This window comes from Agelaius phoeniceus, chromosome 13 (assembly GCF_051311805.1).
Source record: "Agelaius phoeniceus isolate bAgePho1 chromosome 13, bAgePho1.hap1, whole genome shotgun sequence".
In the NCBI taxonomy this organism is placed as follows: domain Eukaryota; kingdom Metazoa; phylum Chordata; class Aves; order Passeriformes; family Icteridae; genus Agelaius; species Agelaius phoeniceus.
Window position 1 is genome coordinate 11,669,576 of NC_135277.1, and position 8,069 is coordinate 11,677,644.

Here is an 8,069-nt window from a genome sequence, read left to right on the forward strand (position 1 = left end):
AGTGTCATCTCAGAACACTCAAAAGAAAACTGCTCTGTATTAGGTAGATTTTTATAGGCACTGTATGCCAACTCATGTCAAAAGCACAGGACATATTCTTGGAGGTCTTGATAGGAAAAACCATTGCAATTTTAAAGACACAGAGAGGTAACAAAGACAATTAAACAGTAAAACCATGCATTAGAGTGACAGAAAAACCAGCTCTATTAAAGCAATTTAAATCCATCTGCCATTTTCACCTTTAAAATCTAGCAATAATCTAGAATTGGATCTTCTTCAGTTAGAAGAGTTCGAGTTTCCATCAGTATCCAAATAATTGCCAACTATCTATTCATCCAAAATCAGGATAAAAATCATATACACTGGATTAACTAAAGAGGAACCTTTAATGAGATTATCCCTGATCCCTCAGTGCCTCTTACAGACAGATTTGGGATCTTGGTGAGCAGACACAGACCTGAGAGTCACTCCTAGAAATGACTGATTTTCCTCTACCACTGACAAAGCAGGGCCAAAAGACAGGTTTAGGCCTAAATGTCTAGAGTTAAGGAAAATTAATCACATTCACAGAAGTATTACCACCCAGGGAAAGTCTGATACTAAAACAAACCTTATTCAGGCACATTTCCTAAGAGACTCTTCTCTATTCCAGTGATTCCATAATCTCAAGACATAACAGAAAAGAGAACCAAGGCAAGAAACTGGAGGTAAAATATACATTTTCATTATTAGATTAGACTTGAAATATGGTTTTCTAAATACAAATTATCTAGAAGCACAATTTTCAGAAAAGCTGCCCATACAATAATAGAAGGCACAGACATAAAACTGTATTTTGAGTATTTTGCCCCCCCATTCAGGGAGAAGTGGGTGGAAGGCTCTTGGGTTTTTCCAGCTGAAGGAAGGGGTGCATTCCCTTCCCCCAAGCACCCCTGTTTCAGAGCTGTGTATGCCTTGATTTGCAGAGCAGAAAATGTGCAAGTCTGTGCAGATCTGGAAATGGCTGTGACACAACATCCAGATTGTTCTGGGAGCACAGGATGGAGGGGGCACTCTGGCAGAATACTCAGTTCCCTTGCAGGCACTGGAGCTGCAGCCCACGTCAGGCAGCAATTTGGCTCATTCCCTGTCTGGGAAGAAGCCTCTCAGACTGTCTGGATCTGTGTTCCTTGTCTCCACAGGGAAAGATCTGAAGATACCACAAAAGGACTAGAAATACCACAACTCAAAAAAAAAAAAATTAGTAATTTTCTAAACAAGCAGCTCAAGTCAGAAAGACTTTTGAGAAAAGAGTAATTGTATCAGATTTTTGAACATGAATGGCTGGATGCCACAGCACTGCATTCCCAGCCCACTTTCTGTGAGTGCAGGGGTCCTCTGTAAGGAGTAGGTTGGATGGAATAATGACATAGATGGGCACAACATTTAGTGTATGCAGTGTGTTTGGGATCCCTATGCATAGTTTGTAACTAATGTTAGGGTAGGTTTAATATCAATGCAATTAAACATGATAATACATTTCTTCAGGTGGGAAAGCTGGAAATCTTAAGCTGCTAGGTAGGGGAAGTGCAGCACTGAGGAAGAACTGCAGCATTTCTCCAGCCAAAAGGAAAAAAACCCAAAAACACAAACAGGAAAACATCCTTCTAGAGTGACTCACCACATTGTATTACTCTTCAGTAGAGATGAGATGCAGACTGATTGTGGGTTAATCCTCAAATTTTTTTTTTAATATTCTACTTTTGATGTTATTTGGATTCTGATAAGTGTCCTTGCATAGCTAAGAGCAGAGGGAATTATCTCAGGCAGAAACTGAAGTAACACAACCATTCTGCTGCCAAGGTATTTCCTTTAGAGTTAGCTTAGCTAATACTGAGAGTACTGCCCTGTGCAGAGCTGGTTTGAGACTATTTACAAAGGCTCAATTCAGAATCCCTAATAATTCTGAACATTTCAGGTATTAAAATTGACTGGATTCCACCAAACACTGAAGAGGATTTTGCACCATTTTCCTTATGCTGCTGTCTTAGACATAATCTTCAGCAAATAGGCGTCTCAGGTGAATAAATTTCAGTACTGCTTCCTCAGCTTGAGTTTATCTTGCTACAAGTAGGATTTTAGAAAATACATTGTGTTTTACTCTTGTGCACACCCCAGTAACTGTGAGCAATTTTGCAATGGACAAGTAAACATTTCACTGTATGGCTGGCTGATAAATGTAATTACAGATAATGCTTACCTGTGCAGGTTATGATACATTCAGCTTTGTTTGCATTTCAGAACTTATCAGAAATGACCTGGACTAAGCATACTTACATACAGTTTTAAAGATAATTTTTGAGATCACAGCATTTCCCATACATTCTGGGTCATGAATTCTGGGCTTACAACCAAAGAGCAATTTTGGCTGTTTTGCTACACAGCCACAGGTAACTCTTTGCCCACAGCTTCCTCTGCAGATGGGTACAATTGTCACACTGTGTTGTGCAGCATGAAAATATAATATTCCATTAAACTCTTACATGAGAGAACCTAAACATAAAACACATGTTTCTACAAAACTGACTTGCAGCTTTTACAAGGTGGGGCCATAATAATACAGGAGGTTAAAATAATATTTTTCAACACAGAGGGAATTATCTTAAAGGAGCTTTTTCAACCTGAAATTCTACACAGCTTGAAGTTGCATTCATTAATGGTTATGGAATGTTTTTCCTCCATAGACCATTTCAAAATGTGTTACTTGTATTTAACAAAACAGCAGAAATTTAAAAAACACAACACTTTATGAGAATCTGATGAGCCCCAAAATACCTCATAACTTGGTCTGACATACAGGCAAAATTATATCATCCCAAAACACTGAAAAATCCATTTATATAAACCACAAGCCCAGTGCACAGAAAATGTTTTTGGAAACCTGCTGTGCCTACAAGCAGCACACTCTGCATTGTGCAAAGCAGGTGCAGAGAGGCCTCTCTGGAGCCTCTTCACTTCAGAGACTGTGCAGCCAAAGCTGCCTTAACAGAGAAATTGATATCACTAACAGCTCTTGAAGAAGCAGATTAGAGGATTCAGAACAGAAGTAGGGAACAGAATTTTAACCTGATGGCCTCATACCTTCTTTCCAAGCTAAACTTTAGTACTGCATCAGGTGCTTTAATTCTCCTGAGAAAATGCCTGCAGCACCTTCAGCACTGCAGATGCTCTTGTTCTCCAAGCAGGGCTGCTTTGGCTGGGAGGGTTGGCTGTACTTCCATTTCAGCAAAAGTTTAGCATGTTTGTTTTGGACTTCCCATGGAAAGTATCCCCACTTGTTAAATAAAAGGATGCCTGAATCATCCCAATATATCCAAGTGAGCATTAAAAAGAATTTGATGTGATACAATGATAGTGGATTCAGGTTCCCACTGTAACTGTCAAATAACAGAAATTTGCTCAGAAAAAGTAAATGGACACTGGAGCATTTTCTAAATGTGGCAGCAGTAGATGGTAAGTGGGGGGAAAAACAGGGGAAGTATTTGCAAGTTTACAAGTTTGTGTCACCTTTATTGCAGACATAAAAGAACACTGCATGAGACTTGCACAGACATCCCTGTGACAGCTGAGCTTTAAAAAAACAAGGAGAAAAAAGAATATTTAACTGACAAAGAATCCTGTAACAATCTGAAGACTCATCCTGAACTGCTCTGAACATCTTGCACATTTTTCCATGACAAGAGAACAGATTGTCTCTCAAAGCACCTTTCTCCACTCTCCAAAGTGTTGCTCTCAAATTATTCTGATGCCCACGGACAAAGACAGAAAATCTAAGACAGTCCTCACGAGTTCTTGCACATCAAGGACAAAAATCATCACACACCTCTTTCTTTTTCTCACCAGCTGAAATGCCAATTCAGGAGAAGGAATAAAATGAAAACAAGTTGACCAGCTAACAAGCTGAAAGTGTAGATGCTCAGGCACTTAATAAAGAGAGAGTTAGTTTTAGAAAGTGCATGCATGACCTGTTCCTATAATTCACCATTACAGCTGCCTCTGCCTGTGACAAGAACACACTGTCCCCTTCTTCAAAACAGGTGGTGCTTCTGGAATTAACAAGTGTGGTCTACAATAGTCTCAAGATTTGAACTTATGTAGGCAGACTAATAGGAGAAAAATATCCATACTGTTAACTCTTTCCACTTTGGCTTTCATTTGGAGTTTTTACTGCTATTCTATCAACCTGATATGGACAAAACAAGAAGAGTGATTTTTGGGGGGAATGTGAGAGATGCACTTGACTGCTTAAGAAAAGGAGGTGTTTGGCCCTAAAGGAGGCAAAGGCCTGACCCAGAGCTGGGCCAGAAACCCCTCCAGGACATCCCCAGAGGAGGAGGAGGAGGAGGAGGACCCTGAGAGCAGCAGTGCACAGGAGTCCCTTATGTAATTCACTGTGAGCCAAACCCTTCACTCCATAAACCTGGGAGCCTTTGTGAGCTGCCTCTGGGCCCTCCCTGCTGGGCTGCAGGGCAGAGATGTCCCCTCAGGAGGCCCCTCAGGACAGGGAGACCTCCTGCTAATGACAGAGCTTTGGCTGAGTCCAGCCCAAACTTCCTCTAAATTGCCCCTGGACTGCACTCCAGGTGACTTCCCTTGAGCAGGGACGCCTCTCAAGGTTTGAGGTTCCTTACCTAAGACTAGGAGATTCTTCCTTGCAAATTGGATGTGAAAATGACCCTCAAAAACCAGCTGAACCAGCCCTGGCTTCTGTGCACCTCCTCACTTAGGGATTATTCAGGGAAAGGGTGGTTGCAATAAAGCCCAGAGCCCACAAACCTCACATGAGACCTGTTTTGAAGAAAATCAAATCTCATGTACAGGAATTAGGGAGCTGCATTCAGTCACACTGAAAACTGACCATTTTGCCTGCATTTGTTCCAGATCAAAGAAATCACTGAAGAGATCTTTTTGAGTGTTCAAGGCCACATGGAACATCTTTTATAAAGCTCCTCACATCAACAACATTTACAATCACAAAGAAACCCACCAAAACCATAAACACCAAACCCCAAGTACTCAAAAGTGGTGTCTGAAGACTTGTACCTGTCTCCAGGCAGTAGAGGCAGAAAGATTTCAAGAGGCTCTCATGGATTGTTTTGTACCTGACAATATAATGAGTTTCTAAAGCTTTTCTTTCCTTCCAGATAAGAGCTAATGTTCTTTTTTGAAACTTTGCTGACCATGACACTCTAGATGTTGAGCACCCACGCTTCCCAACACACCCTAAAGTTTGGGGGTTTGGACAATAAGCCAGAAAGAGAATTGTGAAGATTTGTGAAATAGAAATGCCAAATCAAGCAGTATAGACCCTCTGAAGCTGGACATGAAAGAAAAAATGTGGGCAGTATAGATGTGTTCAACCAATTACATTGATATGAGAGTACTTCTGTGATCTTTTTAAAGTGGAATTATCTAGGGCAGCCAAACTCCGGTTTGCATTAAAAATTCTGCTGTGAGGCCAAAAAAGTCCATCCCTGCAATGAATATAATGTTAGAAAGGCCAAACAAGACAGCTCATTACAAGACGCTGCACAGAAAAAATCACATACAAAACGTGAAATGAGTGATTTCCAATATTCTGTTACTAAATCCCTCAAAATACACCTGCCTATGTACTCAAAATACACCTGCCTGTGTGCATACTGTTCTTTGAAAGGGTGCATTTATGACAATGACCAGGAACAGCCATGGAGGGGACATGAACAGGTTCCAGGGTGCAGGGGATGCTGCCAAATGAAGGAGCTGTTTAGAAGCAGCACCAGAAGTAGTACTGGAAATGTGGCTGGAAATGAAGGCAAGGGCTAAAATCTGATTGCCTGCAAGCACTCTGCAGCATTTTGTGCTTTGCTAGTTCTTTAACAACAGTAGACTGAAACAGACTCAAAATCTGCAAGCAGTTCACTGACACAATTGTAAAGAATTGGTAAGTTTTTATACACACAGAATATGTTTGTTGGATAATTTTCCTCCCCACTGAGAGAACCTGACAGGCTGAACATCACCTGTTCCCCTGGCTGATACACACCTAAATTAGAAAGTAGCACTGGAAATGTTTGAAGACAGGCACTTGCAGTAGTCTCAGCTCTCTCAGTACTTGATAATTGACTTGTTAAGGGTAACAGGAAAATAGCACATATGGGAAGTTAAAAGAAAAAGAAAGAATGAAATGGCTGGTTAAATTATAGCAATGCCTTTCTTTAAGTGCCTAGGAAAGACAGGCAGTCATAATTGCAAACATAGGGATCTCTAAGAGTGCCACTTTAGGTTCCTTTACTTTTATATAGGGAAGGAAAGGCATAGAGAGTTTAACCACTGTCCCATGGTTAAACTGCCCACCTGGCATCTGATCCTGCCCAATATCCAGGATGGAGCAACAATCTCCATGGATCTCCAGCAGGACCTTGTGCTGACAGCTCTGCTCACACAGGTGTCTCAGCTCCCTCTTCCTTTGCTAACACAACACCAGGGACAGGTTCAGCAGGGGCTGTGCACCCTTGGGGCAAAGCAAGCGTTTCCCTCACACCTTTGAAACTGCATTGAAAGCGCCAGGACATGAAAAGAATTAAGATCTGATGCCATCTCACCAGTTTCATAATGCTAGTTCTTACACCACTGATTTCATTGCCACTGATTTAATGTAATTAATTTTCTTTCTAGCTAGGTACTAGGGGACAATCAAGCCCTTATGACTAAAACCCAACTCCTATCATGTTATCATAGGAGGCACAGGGCCCTTAGAAGGTTACATACCCTTCTTCAGCTATGAAGAGCATTTTGCATCATTTTCCTCAACAGCCTATTGTGAAATATTTAGAACAAAAAAAATCCTTCTTTCTTTTTGTTTAATGGTATAAAACCCAACTTTGTTAATTGAGTGAATGCCTACTCAGGCTCTGAAGAATTTGTAGTATTCAACATAGACCTTTGTAGTGAACAACAAGTCCAATCATTCTGGATGCATTATGCAAAGTTCCAGGAATTCTTTGGCATGAGAGAAAGATACATTTTGTCTGGTATATGGAAATATTATTTGATTTAAAGTTGTATTCCACAGAAGTCAGTCTTGACAAAACCTAGTTTAAATATAAACAATCACTTTCATGCTATTTTACCCATTTTGAGACTACTTCATTACCATCTTAATCAGCTTCCTACCCCTGAACTCATACACAAATTCCTTGTATCAGTAAGTAGATACATAGTGCTCTCAGAAGAAGGAGCTCCAACAAAAACTTTAACAGATTTTTTCATTTTTAGACATGTACTTTTGGTTAAATAAATTATCATGGAGCAAGAAATAAAAATGTGACTGTGTGAGAAACTGGCCATTCTTGGTCTCCCTTAAACTTCAAGCAACACTTGCTGACCAAGAAAAAAAATTTAATTTGTTTCACATTCCTTATATTAACTTCATATTTCACTAATCTCATCATTCTGATGGGCTTTTAAAAATGAGTAATCAAGTAGTTTCTTTTGTGCATGTATAATAAAGAATATCTAAGGATTTAGGTGCTTCCAAATATAGCTAGTGATTTATCACTAATGAAAGCATTAGTGATAGATTGAAATTAAAAGTTTGAAATTAGTGATAGATGGAAATTAAAACTTAAAATTGCCTTTAGGAGCTCTTTCACCAATAGCCAAGTTACTCTCTAATGCTAAAGCCTGACCCATCACCAATAAAACAAACACAAAACATCATCAGTGAGGGGTGGCTGCTCCCCACAGCACTGGGAGTGTCAGAACTTCCCTTTGCCTCCTTCCTCCACAGAACACAACAGCAAAGATGTGTTTGCAGGGGCAACAAGGACCAAGCCTGGCTTCTGAAAAAACACAGAACACAAAGGAAAAACACAACCAGAAAACCAGCACAGAAAGTTCAACACAAGCTGCTGTTCTTCTCAGCAGCTGAAACCACAACCACACTAAATGCCACAAACCAGTTCCAAGCCATGGGGAAGAGCTGGAAACTTTCTATCACTGCTTTCTTGTACAAGGCTTTCTTAATTTGGTGTCTCTGAAACAATTAT